The sequence below is a fragment of the Esox lucius genome, chromosome 19 (assembly GCF_011004845.1).
Source record: "Esox lucius isolate fEsoLuc1 chromosome 19, fEsoLuc1.pri, whole genome shotgun sequence".
NCBI lineage: Eukaryota > Metazoa > Chordata > Actinopteri > Esociformes > Esocidae > Esox > Esox lucius.
This window is the reverse complement of record NC_047587.1, coordinates 47,025,134-47,047,275: the sequence shown is the minus strand read 5'-3', so window position 1 is coordinate 47,047,275 and position 22,142 is coordinate 47,025,134. Positions and strand designations below refer to the sequence as shown.

The 22,142-nt window shown below is 40.0% G+C and overlaps 1 protein-coding gene and 1 long non-coding RNA gene across 12 annotated transcripts in view; both read right to left on the bottom strand.

Annotated features, from left to right (window-relative positions):
* LOC105009031 (membrane-associated guanylate kinase, WW and PDZ domain-containing protein 2) overlaps positions 1-22,142 on the bottom strand; it is a 364,503-nt gene that overhangs the window by 275,050 nt on the left and 67,311 nt on the right. The window lies entirely within an intron of this gene.
* LOC105007332 lies at positions 14,192-15,167 on the bottom strand. The gene is made up of 4 exons (XR_827539.2): positions 15,001-15,167; positions 14,800-14,911; positions 14,635-14,706; positions 14,192-14,232 (listed from the first exon to the last, which is right to left on the bottom strand). It is a non-coding gene; the product is annotated as an uncharacterized LOC105007332 (long non-coding RNA).

The window sequence follows — 22,142 nt, the reverse complement described above, 5'->3', positions numbered from 1 at the left end:
CTGTCACTTTCCCTAGGATCTTCTGGGCTACCACTAGCCTAGAGGCCTGAAGGCGCAAAGGCTCAGAGGGGATTCTCATTGCTCCAACCCCATTAAAATGTTCAATTGGTAAAGCAGATATTCCCATACAGTAGAACATCACCATGCAATTTGTGCAATGTACATCCAATCATATTAATATATACACAATTTCAGTAAATGTTCTGTAATGTGCAGATTGGCAGCCATATTATTGCGTCTAGGATTCTATTTCAATTTAATATCAGAGGCCCAGACTAACTCTCACTGGTGATACTGTTGCCATTGAGTCTATCAGTTTGTGGCACCAGCACAACATATGGTTATACCACTGAATGAGTGTAATACAAATATCTGGCAAGTTAGTTTGTTTAAACATGAAGATTATACAATGAACTGTATGCTAAGAAAACATTCTTATTTACAGCCACAACCTTTCAACATTTGTCTTGAGGTCATTAGGGGGCCAAGCAATGAAGTTGCTGGAACCCTTTTATTTTTGTATGTTTTATTATTATAATTATTCTTCTCCAGGGCCATTTTCAGAGGTCCATAGCCCGGTCCCCTCTGGTTCAAAATGCTCCAAACCATGCCTGATTGTAGACGGACCTTGGCCGAAGGACCTTGGCCATCATGGTACTCCTCATGGTGGCGATGTAGCACTCAGTCGAAAATGGAAAAAGTGAAGCTCAGATCTAATGAAACCGAATGTCGTAGAGACATGCAACCAAGTTCCATATATACCCCTTCTCATGCTGACCAAAAAAGTCTCTGGGGTCTTTCAAATTGGTCCCTTGGATTTTCCTTCATTTTTAATTTGGTGAAAAACACGTTAACAACATCTCCTCCGAGACCGCTGAACGGATTTGCATGCCGTTTGGTGTGAAGGACCTTTGAACCGTTATCTTTAAAAGTTATATAAAAAAGTTTTCACACCATTCTTTGTAAATCCTAGAAATGGTTGTGCGTGAAAATCCCAGTAACTGAGCAGATTGTGAAATACTCAGATCGGCCCGTCTGGCACCAACAACCATGCCACGCTCAAAATTGCTTGAATCACCTTTCTTTCCCATTCTGACATTCAGCTTGGAGTTCAGGAAATTGTCTTGACCAGGACCACAACCCTAAATGCATTGAAGCAAGTACCATGTGATTGGTTGATTAGATAATTGCATTAATGAGAAATTGAACAGGTGTTCCTAATAATCCTTTAGGTGAGTGTATATCCCCTCTTTAGTACCACGATTCTCATGTTTAGGAGAAGAATTGTTTTACGTGACCCTTATATACTGTTATTGTTTTCCAAAGAAACAAATCAGCCATGGAGTGATTGGAGTCATTGTTTTCGTTAGAAGTAGGATGTATAGCTATTAGCTATATAGTCTTTGTGCAAGACTACTCTTTAGTTCTGTTTATAAATGTTATTTTGTCCACGTTATTTCATCAAAAATATAACGGCTGAGGTAAAAGTTGCATTCTGCTGTTTAAATAGTGTAATGATTAAAGACAGTCTGTCACATAGAAAACCAGGGATTTAAACCTGCAAGCGACAACAATATTCATCCCTCCTAATCGGCTGAACTAGGATTGCCTGGTTCCTTTTCTGTTTTCAAGGTCTTTTTGTTTTGTTTTGATTTCCTCTCCTTTGATTGGACATCCTGGCTACTAGCGGCATTGGGCATTTTTAAATAGCAAAACATTTCTCTAGTGAGAGCATGCAGTGAGAGGCTTCTTGTGCCACGCTTGGCCCTCTGAAACGCTGCTCGCAGCTTTAATTTATTTATTATAATCTTACATTTTAGTACAACCCCATTTCTAAAAACGGTCCAGACACTGTGTAAAATGCAAATAAAAACAGAATGCAATGATGTGGATAAATAAATCTGAATTGAGCTTATGATTTACTAACTTCCTAGGAATAATCATAAGAATTGTTCAAATAAAACATAAGATTTGAGCAAATTGTTTATCCCTATGTTTAATTGAAAATAGAATAAAGTCAACATGTTGAAACAGAGAAATGTTATTGTTTTTGTAAAAATACATGCCCGTTTTAAATTTGTTGCCAACAAAACGTTTCAAAAAGTTGGAACAGGGACGTGTTTACCACTACGTGTTTACCACTACTACCAAGGAGCTCAATTGCTGTAGTTTTGAACAAGTATTTGATACACTGCCGATTTTGCAGGTTTTCCTACTAACAAAGCATGTAGAGGTCTGTAAATTTTATCACAGGTACACTATGATATGTAGCTTGAACAAGTAGGCCAGCTATCATTAGAGAGACGGAATCTAAAACAAAAATCCAGAAAAATCACATTGTATGATTTTTAAATAATTAATTTGAATGTTATTGCATGACATAAGTATTTGATCACGTACCAACCTATAAGAATTCCGGCTCTCACAGACCTGTTAGTTTTTCTTTAAGAAGCCCTCCTGTTCTCCACTAATTACCTGTATTAACTGCACCTGTTTGAACTCGTTACCTGTATAAAAGACACCTGTCCACACAATCAAACAGACTCCAACTTCTCCAAAATGGCCATGACCAGAGAGCTGTGTAAGGACATCAGGCATAAAATTGTAGACCTGGGATGGGCTACAGGACAATAGGCAAGCAGCTTGGTGAGAAGAACTGTTGGCGCAATTATTAGAAAATGGAAGAAGTTCAAGATGATGGTCAATCTCCCTCGGTCTGGGGCTCCAAGCAAAATCTCACCTAGTGGGGCATCAATGATCATGAGACATGTGAGGGATCAGCCCAGAACTACACAGCAGGACCTGGTCAATGACCTGAAGAGAGCTGGGACCACAGTCTCAAAGAAAACCATTAGTAACACATTACGCCTTCATGGATTAAAATCCTGCAGCGCATGCAAGGTCCCCCTGCTCAAGCCAGCGCATGTCCAGGCCCATCTGAAGTTTACCAATGACTATCTGGATGATCCAGAGGAGGAATGGGAGAAGATCATGTGGTCTGATGAGACAAAAATTTAGCTTTTTGGTCTAAACTCCACTCGCCATGTCTGGAGGACATAACACCTCAGTTCCAAGGTTTTACGCTGCTATATTATTGTGCTGGGGGATATGAGGGATGTACTACTAACTTTTCTCAGTTTCCTCCAGTTTAAAATTTTAGAAGGAGATGAGGTCCTGGTCCACACCTGCGGATTACATGGTTTGGGGGATGCTTTTCTGCAAAGCGGACAGGACGACTGCACCGTATTGAGGGGAGGATGGATGGGGTCATGTATCACGAGATCTTGGCCAACAACCTCCTTCCCTCAGTAAGAGCATTGAAGATGGGTCCAGACTTGAACCTAATAGAAAATCTTTGGAAGGAGCTGAAAGTCCGTATTGCCCAGTGACAGACCCAAAACATGAAGGATCCGGAAAAGGTCTGTATGGAGGAGTGGGCCAAAATCCCTGCTGCAGTGTGTGCAAACCTGGTCAAGAACTACAGGAAACGTATGATCTCTGTAATTGCAAACAAAGGTTTATGTACCAAATATTAAGTTCTGCTTTCCTGATGTATCAAATACTTATGCCATGCAATAAATAATAATTACTTAAAAATCATACAATGTGATTTTCTGGATTTCTGTTTTAGATTCTGTCACACACAGTTGAAGAGTACCTATGATTAAAATGACAGACTTCTACATGCTTTGTAAGTGGGAAGACCTGCAAAATTGGCAGTGTATCCAATACTCGTTCTCCCCACTGTATTTATTTTCTTGAATGGAGCAACTGTAACAATTTCTCCTCGGGGATCAATAAACATTTTCTGATTCAAAAAAATAACAACTGTTTTGTTTTTCTTGTTAATAAAAAGGTATAAAGACAGATATTTCCCAGATGCACTAAAAACCCAGATACGTGAGCTGCTTTCTGATGCCCTGGCAAATGGATTGGAGCAGCAGAATGGTGAGGCGAGTTTGGCAGCAAGTGGCTCCGAGCCCCCAGAGAAAGTACCACGAGCTAGCTCCTTGCATGCTATGTATGCCGAGTTGTTGGATGAAGATGGGGAACATGGTGGCAGTGACATCAGCAGCTCAAAATCATCACAGATTAACCACTACCTATTGGAGCCAGTTATCCAACAGAGCGGACAGCCGCTTGTTTTTTGTCAGGACAATAAAAGCAGTTTTCCCGCTCTCGCACAAGCAGCATGACCCTACATCTGTGCACTGTGCACAAGTGTAGATAGTGAGTGAAATTTTAGCACAGCAGGGAATAATGTATATGAGAAGAGGAACAAGCTGTCTGCCAAAAATTTAGAGATGCTTATATTTATAAAGAAAAATCTGCCATTGATGCTTAAAAAGTAAGCTTTGAGAGATATGAATCTATTCATCTCTATCCCACCTCTCTATCTACCCTACACTCCCTCTCTCTACTCCTTTCTCTACCCCTCTAAAAGCCCACAAAAACTGCCTGAGCTGCTTTCCAGAACTGAAAGCAGCTACTCCAGAGTTAATCATTGACTGATGATGCAAATGCTGTCATGACAGTGCAGCTGTGGTTCTGTTAGTGTCAGCTGTGTTTCTTCACATCCCAAGAGATGTGAACTAAAAATGGACCTGGCTTGTTAGGCCTGCCCTGAGAAGTAGACAGATACAGATACAGAGGTACACTTATATACATTTTTTCGGTGCACTTTATTGCCCATGGTCCTTTTTCTCCTAAATGCAGAGAAAAAATTGTGCTGTCTGACTTGAAACAATATTTTGGCGATAGCCTTTTTTTTGCAATGTTTATAGTCTAAAGTTGAAGTATATTAAAAGATTTAAAAAATACTCTGTTTTTTCTGTTTTTGTAATATATTCCACAGGAAATTTGAGTATAGTGATCTCATTTTCATGTTCAAGACACCAGTTTAAGATGTAAGCTTTGTGATGTGGCGCGTAATCCTGCTGTAAGTTGCCATTACAAGATGGTACACTCTGGTCATAAAGGGATGGACATGGTCAGCAACAATATTCAGGAAGGCTGTGGCGTTTAAACAAAATGAATGAAAAAGCTGCACACTCTAAACTCAAATGCATATAATTTTTTAATAAGACCAACGTTTCGACGCTGTCTTCATCAGGATACAACACCACAGGCTGTGGCGTTTAAACAATGCAGAATTGGCACTAAGGGGACCAATGTGTGCCAAGGAAATTTCAGGAAATACATTCAAAAGTACATTTCATGGGAAAGAGAAAATACATGAGTCTGACCACAGCTTACAGTACCTCCTGACATTCAGTGTTTAAAATAGACTCAAATGAGCCTTTAACAATAACCTTATTTGTCTCAGATCCAACTGAATAACAAGACCACATCTCCTAAATTAAAAATAGGAGACCCATGATTAGACCGGTCAGCACAAATACAAGTCACTATATATCCAATTTCATAACCTGCTTTCCTATCTTTTCAGAGTACCTAACTAACATGCAAAAAATCTATCTTTGGTACATATTTAATGAACCATAATTAATACAAATGATACATATTATTGATATTAAATACATATACAGTATTTGATTCACTGCCGATTTTGCAGGTTTTCCCACTTACAAAGCATGTAGAAGTCTGTCATTTTTATTATAGGTACTCTTCAACTGTGAGTGACGGAATCTAAAACAGAAATCCTGAAAATCACATTGTATGATTTTTAAGTGATTAATTAGCATTTTATTGCATGACATAATTATTTGATACATCAGAAAAGCAGAACTTAATATTTGGTACAGAAACCTTTGTTGGTAATTACAGAGATCATACGTTTCCTGTACTTGACCAGGTTTGCACACACTGCAGCAGCCCACTCCTCCATACAGACCTTCTCCAGATCCTTCAGGTTTCGGGGCTGTCGCTGGGCAATACGGACCTTCAGCTCCCTCCAAAGACTTTCTATTGGGTTTCGGTCTGGAGACCTTGAGATGCTTCTTAAGGAGCCACTCCTTAGCTGGCTGTTTCGGGTCGTTGTCATGCTGGAAAACCCAGCCATGACCCATCTGTAAAGAGTTGGTCACTTTTGCTCGAACTGCATTGTGGGATTGTTGACGTGCTGTACTCTGCTTGCTGTTACCTACCTGGCTACCTGCCAAACTTTTCGAAATTACTCGATATAAACTAATTGGTCAAAATTCTATTTTAGAGTTTCACCAACGCAATATTTATCTGTTGACCTCTTACCCAACTTTTCTACACCGGGACTCTTTTTGGACATAATTAACATAACTACTCACCCCTGAACAACCGAGGCTAAGTATCATTACAATGCCTTATCACTGTAATTGTTGTAGCAACAACACTGAGGAGAATGTTTGTCTTAAGTTAAAGATAGCAGAGTTAGAGGCTCGGCTTCTGACGCAAATGCCAGGCAAGGATTATGCTAGTGTAGAAATAGAAAAATCTGCATCAGTGCCACCAGGTAGAAACGATAGTTTTGTTAGCCCCCCGGCACAGCTCCTGCAGCCGGGCAATAACTTTCTCTTGGTCACTGGGAAGAAATGCCGTCGACCAGTTAAACCTGAATCGTTGCTAAAACCAACTGAGACTTTGAACAGGTTTTCCCCACTGGAGTCGGAGTCAAGGCCCGAGCCGTCTTCGGAGGGGAATGATCGGCAGGCATGTTTTACCGGTGGCCTTGAAAAACTGAAAACTTTAGTCATTGGCGATTCCATTACACGCAGTATTAGACTAAAGAATCAGCCGGCGATCGTACATTGTTTACCGGGGGGCAGAGCCACCGACGTAGCCGCAAATCTGGGGTTGGTGCTAGCGAAGTCTAAAACTGGCAAGTATAGAGAGTACAGAGACATTGTTATTCACGTTGGCACCAACGACGTTAGGATGAAACAGTCAGAGTTTACGAAGCAGAACATAGCATCAGCGTGTAATCTAGCTAGAAAGATGTGTCGGCATCAAGTAATTGTCTCTGGCCCCCTCCCAGCTAGGGGTGGTGACGAGCTCTACAGCAGACTTGCGCAACTCAATCGCTGGCTCAAAACGGAGTTCTGCCTGTCGCAGGAGGTAGAGTTTGTAGATAACTGGCCTTCTTTTTGGGACTCTCCCAGAAATAGGGCCAGGCCTGATCTGCTGAGGAGCGACGGACTCCATCCTAGCTGGAGTGGTGCTCTTCTTTTATCTAGGAACATTGACAGGAGTCTCACTCTTATAGCTTTAACATGAGATAGGGTGCAGGTCAGGCTGCAGGCTGTTAGCCAGCCTGCTAGCATAGTGGAGTCTGTCAATAGCATAGCCAGAGTAGTTAGTACAGCTTTACCTATTGCCACTGTGACTCGTTCCAGGCTGAGAAAAGTTAAACAAGGTAGTGCTAACAAAAACAACCTTATTAAGATAAAGCCTTCCTCCACCTCTGTCAAAAATAAAAATAATTGTATCACTTCGCATCTCAAAATGGGACTCCTAAATATTAGATCTCTTGCTCCAAAGGCAGTTGCAGTAAATTAATTAATCTCTGATCATAAACTAGATGCTATTGGTTTATGTGAAACGTGGCTAAAGCCTAATTAATTCACTGCCTTAAATGAGGCCTCTCCTCCTGGCTATACTAGTGATCATATCCCTCGTGCGTCCCGAAAAGGAGGGGGTGTCGCTAATATTTATGACAGTAAATATAAACTTACTCTCAAACATATCACAGAGTTTCATTCTTTCGAAGTTTTACTCATGAAAGTTAACCAGGCCGATAAATCATTTTACGTAGCTACTATTTATAGACCCCCCGGGCCATACACATTGTTCCTCAATGAGTTTCCAGAATTCTTGTCTAACCTTGTAGTCATGGCAGATAGTATTCTAATTTTTGCCGATTTCAATATTCATATGGAAAAGTCCAATGATCCTCTTCAAAAAGCCTTTGAAGGCTTAATTGACTCAATGGGTTTCATCCAACATGTCTCAGGTCCAACACATTGCCACAATCATACCTTAGATTTAGTCCTGTCACGAGAAATAGATATTGTATATCTAATAATTTACCCCCAAAATCCTGGATTATCAGATCACTGTCTTATTACATTTACCGTTAAAACAAGAAATCCACTTGCCCCCCAAACAATGAGTTTCAAAAGCCGTACTATAAATTCTCGGACTACAAATTATTCCTTGATATTCTTACAAGTTCGCTCATTAACGACAGAGTAAATAAATCTGTAAACGATCAAATCGAGGATCTAAACTCAATACTGCGAAATACATTAGACATAGTTGCACCACTAAAAACTAAAGAAATACGCAACAAGAAACTTGCTCCCTGGTACACCGACAATACTAGAGCACTTAAGCAAGCCTCCAGAAAATTGGAGCGAAAGTGGCGCTCCACCAAGTTGGAAGTATTTAGACTAGCCTGGATAGACAGTACAGTACAATACCCAAAATCACTCACGTCTACTCGATCAGCTTATTTCTCCAACCTGATTGAGGCGAACAAAAACAATCCAAAATGTCTCTTTGATACAGTTGCAAAGTTAACAAAAAAGCAAAGCAAGTGAAGTGGGTCTTCACTTTAGTTGTAATGAATACATGAACTACTTTGATGAAAAGATTGTCACCATTAGAAAACAAATAACTAAATCCTTAAATAGTTATGGTCCTCAAAATCTCAGTTGTCCAAAAAAATTCCTGAACCTCCCTGACCAGGTGTCAATGGGGACACTTGAATTTTTTGATACCGTATCGCTCGACATATTTACAAAATTTGTAATGAGTTCTAAACCCACAAACTCTCAGCTAGACCCGATTCCTACAAAATTACTTAAGGAGTTATTTCCTGTGCTTGGTCAGCCAATGCTGAACATAATAAATTGCTCCCTTTCCTCCGGATGCGTACCAAACTCACTAAAAATTGCGGAAATTAAGCCTCTTCTAAAAAAATCTAATCTAGATCCCGACATATTAAACAATTATAGGCCAATATCGAACCTCCCGTTCCTCTCAAAAATCTTAGAAAAATGTGTTTCCCTACAACTGAATGCCTTCCTAAAGACAAAAAACATTTATGAAATTCTCGCAAAAATTTGAAACTTTCTATCAAAAACTGATGCAGAAAAATTAATCCATGCTTTCGTTACTTCTAGATTAGATTACTGCAATGCTCTTCTCTCTGGTTATCCAGACAAATTAATAAATAAACTTCAATTAGTGCTGCACACGGCTGCTAGAATCCTAACTAGAACAAAAAAATTTGAAAACATTACTCCTGTCCTGGCGTCCTTACATTGGCTGCCTGTTAGGGTTAGGGCTGATTTTAAGGTTTTACTCTTAACCTATAAATCAATACATAGACTTGCTCCTACTTACCTTGCTGAAATGATCCAGCCATACATACCTACACGTAACCTACGATCGCAAGATGCAGGCCTTTTAATTGTACCTAGAATTTCTAAACAAACAGTTGGCGGCAGGGCCTTTTCTCATAGAGCTCCACTCCTGTGGAATGATCTGCCAATTAAGGTTAGAAATGCAAACTCAGTGCAAACTTTCAAGTGTCTACTAAAAACTCATCTCTACAGCACGGTTTATAATTCGGTGTAGCATGGCCCGGGGGCGTGAAGGTGACCAGTAGGCTTGATACTGTCCACCCTTGCTGTCTTGCCAGGTGGGCTCTCGTCGCCACTGGGATGCCCTCCCTCCAATGCCTTTCGGGGGAAGAGTCACTGGCTTGTTGTTGACTCTCTGTTGCGCACTTGTGCAATTGGGCTGTACGCCGCTAGCAATACTCGGTTGGTGGGTGTCCCTTTGGTTGATGCCTGGCAATGTGGTTGGATTGATTTCCTGCCTGTTGGGCCCTGTACGGGGCCTCCCCTGGGTAGGGCCACAGTGTCACCGGACCCCCCCCGTCTCAGTTCCAAGGTGTTACGCTGCTATATTATTGTGCTGGGGGATATGAGGGATATACTACTAACTTTTCTCAGTTTCCTCCAGTTTTAAATTTTAGAAGGAGATGAGGTCCAGGTCCACACCTGCAGATTACCTGGTTTGGGGGGCCCGTTGCTGTCCCTGTCCTTGTCCACCTGGTCATACTTCTGACCTAGTCTAAAATCACATAGACTCTGGATTTAGTCCAGAGAAATGTATTTATTATTCCAATTGGACTCTTAATATTTCACCCGGCACAGCCAGAAGAGGACTGGTCACCCCTCTGAGCCTGGGTCCTCTCTTGGTTTCTTCCTAAAAATCGACCTTCTTAGGGAGTTTTTCCTAGCCACTGAAATTCAACACTACTGTTGTTTGCTCCTTGGGGTTTAAGGCCGGGTGTCTCTGTAAAGCACTTTGTGACAACTGCTGTTGTAAGAAGGGCTTTATAAATAAATTTGATTGATTGATTTGATTGTTCTTCAATGCTCTTACTGAGGGAAGGAGGTTATTGGCCAAGATCTCGCGATACATGGCCCCATACATCCTGCCCTCAATATGGTGCAGTCATCCTGTCCCACCTCCATGATTTTACATGATCAGAGAAATGCCGCTCACTGGATATTTTCTCTTTTTCAGACCATTCTCTGTAAACCCTAGAGATGGTTGTCTGAGAATATCCCAGTAGACCAGTACTTTCTGAAATAGTTAATCCAGCCCATCTGGCAACAAAAAACCATGCCATGCTCCAAGTAACTTAAATCACTTTTCTTCCCCAGTCTGATGCTTGGTTTGAACTTCAGCAGTTTGTCTTGATCATGTCTACATGCCTGGAATGCATTGCAGCCACATGATTGGCTGATTAGATATTTCTGTTAACGAGCAGTTGAAAGGGTGTATCTAATGAAGTGGCCGGATGGGTGTAAATTGATTCAATTTAATTGTTCATACATAAGATACTGTGTCTCGAAAATAAACAGCCATAAAGCCTGAATTACTTCCTTTGCCGGTATGGGAAATTACAATTAAAAGCAGAGGTGTAGTAACTTAGATCTTGGGAAGTTAGTTAGCATCTACATGGTACCTGGTTGTTCCATAAACTGCATAGCCATTTTTCAACAGCAGAACTAGATGGTTCCAAACATGTGACACTGGAGTTAGTGTTATGGTGATGAGAAACTAGCTACATCATGCGGACAGACATCAATGGATGGCTGGTGAAATTGGGTATATCCTCCAGCCCCCTTATCTAGGATCTCTTATACCAGTTTGTCCCATAAAACACCACACCAGCCATCATGTTGGAACAGAAAGATTGGGAAATTATTAGGAAAAGGGTGGCCGGTGTAATTCAATCTCTGCTACTGCCCTCTCACTCTAATGTCCAGCATGTCCCACCTATGGTTTCCTCTCAAGAAGTGCCATGTCCCCTTGAACTGAATTGATGTATCGAATCAATATCTGGGATTATGTAGGCATTAAAAAGCCTGACACGCTGACAATGCATATTAGTGAGTATAGTGGTACTACACCCAGATTAAAACATTCCTGTCTCTCCCTCCCTGTGTGTGGCATTTCAATCACTGAATTAATAGTTTAACAAAGAATGAATAAAGAATTTGGTGCATGTCCAAAGAAATCTTGATTACAGTTCAGATGGAAGCCCTGACTATTGTTTGTAAATCAGGACAACTCTAAAGAGTTGAGTGAATGTCCAGAAAAAGTGAATGTCTTTTCATTTTCAGTCATCGACCAATGACTGAGCTCTGATTCTACCGCCTTTTCTATAGAATTCCAGTAAGTGCATGGCCCAAAATCTGCTCGCTCGCGATTATTGAACAGAGTTGCATAAACATAATTTAGTATAATTTATTACAAGTTGCTCGGGAAGGTCTACGCTACACTGAAACTGAATTATTTGAATGGTAAGTGTTTATTATTCCATCTATAGTTTTTTTGGTTGTGCTGTGCATTGGGTCAGATACTGTAACCATGAAAGGTAATTATACTAACACATTACAAGAAAGCATGGCTAACATTATTCAGATATATAAGCTGTTAATCTTAGTTGAGCATGCACAAGTACAGCATATTAGCACTAACGTATTGTTGGTAGCTACAGGGCAATGGTGTATCATAATTTAGTACATTTTTTGCAGTGTCCAGCAAGGAGGCCTAGATTGCATGTTTAAATAGTAAGTCCCACATAGCTAGTTTTTGAGCCATTTGTCTGTCATTTATCTCGTTTGTAAAAACCCATCTCTGTAGAAGAGGCAATTGGTGGTAATGTCAAAAGGTTAGCCAAGTTTGACTGTCATTACAGTATGTCATGCATGGGGTTATAAGTATGGGTACCCAATTGTACTTGCTTTATTCTTTCAGAGTTTGGTATAACTGTGCAGTTCACATTTGTCAAGGAAGTTGGAGATAAAAGGTATATTTATAATTTCCAGTATCAAATTTACACAAATGTTAATTCAAATAAAAAGCTTCTAGTCTAAAAGAACATTATGCATCCAAAATCTTAGTCTGATTAAAAAACATGATAATGTATAGTTAAAGGCTTATAACAATAGTTATTAACCTATTTTTTTGTCCTGCAGATTCTTCCTAACCATTTTAAAGGTTAACAGGGTACATCTGTTTATTTTAGTTATATATATTAAACCTCTTTATCCCGAGGTTCCCCATATCCAGGGTATTCCTCCCGCAATCTCAAACAATGATGTAGTATGGTTTTTGAACATGTGAATACCTGAATGTAATACACTACTGGAACGAGAAGCGTCTCAACTGTGAATCTATCAAAACTGTTGTTGCCCAAATGAAATAATTTTCTGACTCCATAAAAATATATAACCATATAGCAAAACCAGTACTGTATTTTAAAACTGTGCATGTCCATATGTATGTAGACAGATAACTTATTTTTCTCAACATATCTACTAAAGCGATACACCACTTGAAAGCTACTACTTCACAGATTCCAACAGTGATAGCCGTGTTCCTCAATGATCAACACTCACTAAATTATTAAACAAAAAACATTTTTTTTTATTACAACATTGTTTTTGTTACCAAAAGTAGTGTCTGAACAAATAAAACCACTTGAAAACGTATCGATTTTAATGAGTTCACATCTTTTTACATGGTGCCTAGTGATGAAGAGGTTAAGACAAACAATGTAATTGGGTGGTTTGGATGAATGACAAGGGTCTGGGTCACTGAAAATACAAAAACAAAAATAGCTAAAATTAAATCAGATAGTATTTGTTATTATACTTAAGTTAGAAGTTGTTAATATAAGAACATAACCATAGTCTTAAATAATTTTTTTGAGTAGGAATATACACAAATACATTGACTAGAGCATATTTTACAGGAATTACCTGTTTATTACAAAATATTTCCACCTCTATTGTTACAGAAATGCGAATCAAGATTCAAACTTGCTGTGGAATTGTAGCTCTGCTCTTTTTCCTGCCATTTCCAAGGGAATCTTCTTAAACACTCCCGTTTAATACATAGTCAACACTCCAAAATTATTAATTTGCCATGATTGCATGAAACCTGTATCTGCACCTTTGGCTCTTTAAATTCATAAAAAATTCATTTGTCAAGACACCAAGCACAGTGGTGCTCAAATCCAGCCTTTGAGACAAATGTGGCCTTCCACTGTCAAATATGTGCTTTTATAAAACCATTTGATGAGAAAAAAAAACAAAAAAACATTTGAGAGCACATGTAAAGAATCATGAAATTGTTCAATGTCCAGACAAAACTTCTCATTCAAAATAAATGTCTCCTCAAAATGTAACTTCTAATAGTGCAAGAAAACGTGTCCAGCAGCAGATATACTAAAATTACAGTATTTGAATGTGAAAAAGTAAAAAATAAACATAATACAATACAAAATAAACAAGGGCTAGAATGGCAGTAATATACCTAGCAGCAATGTGACCTAGCGACAATCGATAGTTATTGAATATTATAGATACATCAGTGCAATAAGCTTATGAATGGTAGCATAGCACACTACAACTACAGTTATAATTAAGAACATTCACACACAGCTTTAAATATATTAAGAGGATAATGCAATCATATAGATAACACTGTACATAGCAGCAGCAGGAAAAAAAAAGAAGCATACTGTAGATTAGCAGCAATATTGGTTGTGCTGGAGATGTCATTCATATTCACGGCAGGTCCCTTGTACCCCCGCAATGTCTTCTCCCACCTGCACGGTCAGCTGCCCCTTTCTGGTACCTGGGGACCTGGTTCTGGACAGCCTCGTCAATGTCATGCCGTTGGAAGGATTCTTCCTTATGGCTCCTGAAATACAGTAATCAGATATTGTACATCAATGGTCTGACATGATTTTGAGAATTGCATGACATTCAAGACAAATGAAATGTTTCATGAAGACAACATGCTAGCACAACTATAGTCTTGTTTTTACCTGATTGTAGAGCCAGCTGTAAAGACAGACAGTTAATTATTCAGTCCTAAATATCTGGTTATTTTACAATCAGAACTCAAATCGCAGTGTCCGCCAATAGAGGGTGCTGAACATACAAAATCTTCATTCATACCTTCATGTGCAGAGCTAAAACTTCCCCCAACCTCTGTCTTCTTGCCCTTAAAATGTTATTGAAATTGACAAACAAAATTGGAAGCAACATGCTTTAATAACAAGTTAAGCATCTGGGTTAAGTGAATGAACCCAAAACATACCTATGTAGCAGTCCTACACATGGTGGCCTGGAGTACCTCTCTGGTGCCTTGGAGTACTGTGCTTGCTCCATCCTAAAAATAAACATAAAAGTTGGTGAACAGGTAAATACGGTGAAACCAAGTAAACATTGCAGCAATTAGGAGATCAACACGTAATTCACATACCTCCAATCCACAGGGTGTTGTTGGATTAGATGTGGGTCCTTGGGGTGGTAGGGGCCCACGCTGGAACGATTTTCGCTCCTCTGGCGATACACACATCCGGTCTCTCACTTGTCTAGGAAAAGGTATGTTTTTGTAAGCATTTACCCTGCAAAACATATTTTCATTCCAAGTTTCACATTTTTATTCCGTTTTCAAATTCACCTGCATGCTTGATGAGCTTATAAAGGACAGCCTCCCAGGTGTCTTCAGGTGGTGAACAAGTTCTGGCAAACTTGCCATGGCTGAAGGACGTCTTGCTGGTGATGCTGTGTGGTGGCCTGTAGCAAACTCCCCCTTTGAGCCACAGGCGTGAAACTACTGCCGCACAGTCATCCTCCTCCAGGAACAAAACTACAGAAAACGTCATGACCTGAAAGCAATGTTTAGAAAAGAGGTTTAAAAAACCGGCAGCATAAGACACACACAGGCTAGTAAAGAACAATGTGGATACATAAATACACAGAAGACACCTCAGTAACAGAACTGTAACAAGTGCAGGTTTAGCTAGTCTAGCTAAATGTTACTGCCAAGAGTAATGTTATCCACATGATGTAAATAACGTTACACAAAGAAAGACAATTTAGCTAACGTTACGTATCAGTTGATAAAAGTTACAAGGAATAAGCACATATTTATAACATTCTAACTTGTTGATACACTAAGAAACACGATTTAGATAAGTTAGCTAACAATGTTACCATACCTGTTCAACTGTTGATGTGCGAAGAAGCACAAAACATCCGAACTTGAGGATAAACAAAGAAACAAAAAAATAGTAAGCAACCAAACTTGTGGACACATGAAGAAACACAAGGGTTACTGTAGGTATTTCATCTCAGGCCAACACAGTTTTTTTCAAGCTCAGTTTCTGTAACTTGTTTTCCCGCCAGTGACTTTGTCTAAAGAATTTGAATGTTAATAGAATATTGCAGTCAATGTTTAATACAAAACAGTCATAACGTTCTTACTCTATAACGTAACAACAATTAGTTATTTATAATAACGCAGAAAATAACTCACCATAACTATGTAGGTTACTCAGCGTTCAATAATTTTCAGTCCGATGACCAAAGCAATCTTGATCTTCTTTTGTTTCTGGAGTTCATCAAATTGTAGTAAAACAATGTCATAATCCACATGTTGTATTTTCCAATTCAGAGCATATAGCTTATACCTTACACCCTTTGAAAAAGAGTTGTTCCTTTTCCTGAATGAGATTTAAAGAACCAAGTCACTAAAATGATCAAGTTTTCACATTACTAGAACGTGGTATTCCTAGCTCGCAAAAATGGCGATTGTCTTGCCTTACGTGCGATTCACATTCGCTACAGCGCCATCTACTGACCCGGCGGTGTTTAAACACAGTAAAGAACTGTCCACCTTGAAGCGATTAAAGTTGACGCTATAGGTGAGTTGTTGAGCTGGTACCATGCGGAAAATGGCCATTAGTTCGGGAACAAAAATGATGGTAAGCAATGGCGAGAGATGGCTGTTTCTATGTGTTTACTGTACATGTACAAAGGTCCTTTACACAAGCAATAGTGCAAAAGTCAAAGTCTATTTTATTTATAAACGACCAATGTTGACCAAAATTCTGAACACTAAGATTTAACAATATTAAAATAAAGTTAATACAAATAATCAGTACCAGAATAAAAGGGGTACAACAGCATCTCTGCTGAAAGAACATGTCAACATAAGCAGTTAGAGCACATCACAGCGATCTCTCTTGGGTGGCTAGCCGCCAGCATAAAGCAGTCGGGCCGCCGGTGGAAAGCCCCCTGAGACACATTAGCTTATGCTAATTGAGATCAGAAGAAAAGCGGCAAAAGCTGGTGGCCAGCGTGGTGCCATCGATTGCTCATTGGCAAATAGAGGGTGCTGAACATTCTACTATGTATCTTCACAATGTTGCAGGAACTACTTAAAAAAAAAAATTGGGGGGGAAAACAAGGAAGACATCTGTACAATCTGATTGCTACTATGCAACGTATCGTGATGGATTATTTTGTAAAGACAATGGAATAATTTCTCCTGAGGACATCAGATTAACTATTCAACTATATATTGATGACTTTGAAGTGGCCAAACCTCTTCGAACATCTAGAAAAAAACACATAATATGCAGCCTTTACTCGACTTTAGCGAATATTCCAAACAAACATTGCTCTACTTTACATACTATACAGCTGGCCTTGCTATGCTATACCAATGACTTGAAAAATTGTGGATATGCAAAGGTGTTGGAGCCGCTGTTGAATTACTCAAATTCTGGAAACGGAGGGTGTATTTGTTTAATCATTTTGGAGAATGTGTTCAAGGGACTGTGTTGTGTGTAGTGGCTGATTATTTAGCAGCACAAGGACTTGAGGAAGTGCAAATGTGCAGTAGGTTTCAGGTTCAGGTGCACACCTTCCGCCAAGTTGTAATGTGTCGCCGGTTACACTGACTAAGTAAGTTCAATATGGTTTCTGGATGTTTATGAAATAAACATAACTGGCTTGGATTCAAAATAAGGACTCCTCACATATTTCGACATGGTGTCAGAAGAGGGATATATTAATCGCCTGTGAGTTCCATGTGATTTTCATTTTTTCTCGAGTGGAGCGGACATCTAAGCTAACATCACGTCTAAAAGAAATAATGGCAGATGGATTTCACAGACCAGACCCCCTCATTTTTGACGGGAACATCGAGAATTGGCAGATTTTGGAACAGGAGTATGATATGTTCATAGCAGCGGCACACTTGGACAAGCCTGCCAAAACAAAAGCATATCCTCCTCAATCTCGCAGGAGCGGAGGCCATAGAACGGGGGCATTCATTTGTTTATGGTGCTGAGGTGAGGGCTCCTGGTGAAGATGGAGCCGTCATCGTTCCAACTGAATCCAGAGAAAACTCTGAGTGCTTGAAACTGAAATTTCATGAAGTATGTAACCCTGAACACAACAAAATCATGGAAAGACAAGTTCCATTCACGAAATCAAAAGCAAGGTGAGACTATTGAATCTTACATCATTATGTCACTTTGGAGACCTGACAGATGAACTGATTTGTGACAGAATAGTGTGTGGCATCAGAAATCACAATATAAGAAAGGCTTTGCTAAGTGACAGTGAATTAACTCTAACTAAAGCCATTACAATCTGCCAGATATACGAAATGACTGAGGAGAGTAATAAGGCTCTAGCCCAGCCCCAAACAGCCACCACTGTTGACGCAATTCAGCCAAACTCTGGTGGGCCAACGTGAGGCAAAATCCATTACAATATGCAGTAACTGTGGAGGCAGCCATGCCGCACAAAAAAACAAATGTCCTGCCTTCGGACAGCAATGCCATAACTGTAAAAGATTCAATCATTACAAAAAAATGCTGCAAGTCCATGTCACATAGTCTTTGAAAATAAAACAAAGGCTACATAAAGAGAGGGGAATGCAGAAAATCGGTTCACCAGTTAGAGCTAAAAGAGCCCGATAACAGTGGCAGTGACGACATTTTCTATGTGGATGGTGTCAAAGTGGACACTATCAATCCCCAAACGGAGGATCAAGATGAAGGATTTGTTACACTGCATGTACATGACCGGACAATCAAGATACAGGTGCAAAGTGCAATGTAATGTCAAATGACACTTTCCAACAGCTGGTTAATGGAAAGCGACCAGTGGAACACAGCAAAAATACCAACCCAAGTGGCTTATGGAGGCATCAAAATAGAGAGGCATAGTCAAACTGCAGTCATACTGCTTTGTTGTTTAGATGGACAGCAACACACACTACCTTTTTTCCTGGTGGACGTAGTGACACTAATGGGATTTTAAAAGCGTGTGCGCTTAGGAATTGTTACAATGAGCCCACACGTTCATCAGGTCAGCACCGAGAGCAATGCTGATTTCAACAAACTGATCCATGTACAATACGAAGACGTGTTTAGTGACGAGCATGGAGAACTTCCTATCACATACTCCATGACACTGGATCCGGCTGTACAACCAGTAGTTCGTCCAACACACCGCATCCAGGTGGCAATGCAAGCACGAGTCAAAGCTGAGCTCAACAGCATGCAGAAAAAAGGTGTCATAACCACAGTTTCTGAACCTACAGACTGGGTTTCATCCATGGTTGCAGCACACAAAAAGGACAAACAGGAAATCCGGCTGTGCATCAATCCAAAGGACCCCAACACAGCCCTGAAGAGACCTCACTATCCAATGTGCAGCATCGAGGACATTGCTACCCAGATGTCAGGTGCTACATTGTTCTCTGTGCTAGAGGAAATTCAACACTACTGTTGTTTGCTCCTTGGGGTTTAAGGCCGGGTGTCTCTGTAAAGCACTTTGTGACAACTGCTGTTGTAAAAAGCGCTTTATAAATACATTTTGATTGATTGATTGAGATGCAAACAGCTCATTCTGGCAAATACAGCTCGACCACAAGTCATCAATGCTGACCACATTCAGCATGCCTTTTGGGCGCTACAGATTCCTCAACATGCCATTCGGCATAAGCTCAGCAAGCGAGATATTCCAGCGCTCAATGGAACAGCTATTTGCAGGGTATCCGTGTGCTATCATAGTTGATGACATCATCATAGGAGGCTGTGATGACGCAGAACACAATGCCACTTAAAAAAAGTACGAGAGATAAATCTCAGGCTAAACCCTCTCAAGTGCAAGTTCCACCTGGACCAGGTCCGTTATGTGGGGCACATATTCACAAAGGAGGGCCTCAAGGCCCGATCCCGCCAAAACAGTGGCGATCACAAACATGCCTGTCCCTCAGGATGTTCCAGCCATGCAGATGTCCCGGCCATGCAGCCATGCAGAAAATACAGTGATGTGTCGTCCGTTACTCTGACTGAGTAAGTTCAATATGGTTTCTGGATGTTTATGAAATAAACATAACCAGCTTGGATTCAAAGTAAGGACTTCTCACATATTTCGACAGAGGGCATACAAACTCATGAGGTGAAACCTTTTGAGATGAGAACAAAGGAAAGCCGTGATCGTATATGTAATGACAGTGAATCTGGCCTAAGTGCTGAGGATTACGGTGTGAAGAGTGGTTGTGTTTTTTCACAGCTACTGGAGTACTTTCATAAAATAAATGTATTTCCTCAGGACATCTGCATGATTTTCTGGAAGATTTATACCGGTAGAGTTTGTCTGTCTATAAGAGTTTTAAGGAAAGCATAAAGTCCTTAAAAAAAATATACATGATGGACCAAACTTCAAGAACCACCCTTGCAGAAATGCATCAGAGAATGATGGCATATAATTTGCCATTGCCCAATTATTTTATGCCTGCCCTTGAGACATTCGCCATGAAGAATATATTTGTGAACACTCTTCCTACAGCAGTCCAGGATTACATAGAGGGAATAACTGAAAGCAGCAGTGTACAGTACATCACGTTGTTATAGATAACACAAATTTCCTCACTGGCATCACTGGTTTGTGTGCACAGGAATACATGGTTGTTTGCTCCAATTCAAGGAAATTGAGAACGTAATACTTCAATCAAATTTATACGCAAAAGCTACCATTCGTGGTATATAGGTCACCTATGCTCCTATGAGGTGACGGCAGAAGAGACATATATCATAAAAATACCACCAGATCTCCATGACTGTATGCCTCTAACTGCATATAGACTGAATGAACAACTTGTTCTCACTACAAAACAATTCATACTTCTGAATGTATTTAGCCTGAATTCTTCAGACAGATTCCATTTGGAAGATGGGGGTATTGAATGGGTAACATTCCCCTGTTGTCCAGATTTGACAACACTGGAAAACTGGAAATCCCATATAGAGTCATTGACCAGTTTGAACCCTGAGTTTGTTGTCCAGTTATGTAATCTAAGCACAATTCATGAACTACAAAACATGGGAACTGTCAAGTTGGTCAGAGTATTGGACCTAGACAATAGCTCAACTTCCAGCTTTGCAGGAACAAGAGACAGTGGGGAGACAAACTGCTCAACACCCTAGAGGGCATGGCCAGAACTGTTTGTGGTTCCCAACATTTGTTATGGAATTTCTTGAACTAATGTACATTTTAGAAATGTCTGCTTTTCAATTCCTCTGCTCTTTGTTTGTGACATATCTAAATGATATCAGTGGACCATTGGGTACTCTGACCATCTGTTAATTTACCTAAACCAATAAGGATATCTGTCCTTTGTTCTTCGGGAATGTGGCTAGCTGTCTGATAGTGACTTATGATGTTCCCCTACCCCCTTGAGAGTAAACACCTAAGACACCTAGAGGAATACACAAGTGGGGGCAGGAAGGATAAGGAACACATGCTGTTTTTAGAGAATGAATGAGCAGTCTTGCCACACCCCTTTTAACTGTAATAAATACTGACTGTTTTGTATTTTCTTCAGAGATTCCTCACAGGTTTATTATGTAAGGTTTTGACGCGTCTCTCTATTTGCAAATCAACTGCTAATTATGCCAAGAGAATTTTGTCTCTGTACTTACTTCCATTAAGAGTTCCTATCAGTGGAATTACCATCACACCTTCCATATGACCCTGAGTTTGCTCTCAGGGAGGGCAATGAAGCCAAAAAGCTCCATGAGAAATGCCTTACATTGAACGAAAAATATAAGATCCTGGAAGTAATGGCTGGAGCATTCTATTTTTTCCATGTTGGACCAACACACAGACTGCCTGTTGACTATAGCTAGGGAAAAAGAGGGGAAGACTGGAAGACTCGGGTTGTAGATATCTCCCATCCAGAATGGGTACAAGTAGGTATATAAATTCAATCACTACAGTTACATGCCAAGGACATTTTTGGAATTGATCATTTGTAGATCAATCACAGATATGTATAGTACATTTCTGACTGTAATGTTTTACTTTAGCAGCCACATGATGTGACTAAAGATCTAATGGCTGTTCTCAGATGCTTGCCAATGAAGGCTTAAAGATGAAGACTCTGAAGTCTTCATAGCATGCAGAGTAGTTTGTGTGTGGGAGAGGGGTAAAGAAACCATAGCCCAAATATACCTAGAATAAACAGCTTAATAAAAAAAAAAATTATTGTCCTGGTAATGTGGTAATGAAGGATTTTCACTGCTGTCCTAAAGCTGTGGTATGTTTATTTGGGCTTGTATACTCACTCCAATATGAGTACCCAAAAAAAACACTTTTGAGTTCATACAGAAAGTGCTGCTGAACTTGGATGGAGACAGAATGAAACCAAATCAGCTTTCTCTGGAAAAACCAACTGTAAAAGGAAATGCACGGAATTTAAGAAAAGGACTTGTTTTGCAGAATGATTCAGTGTTA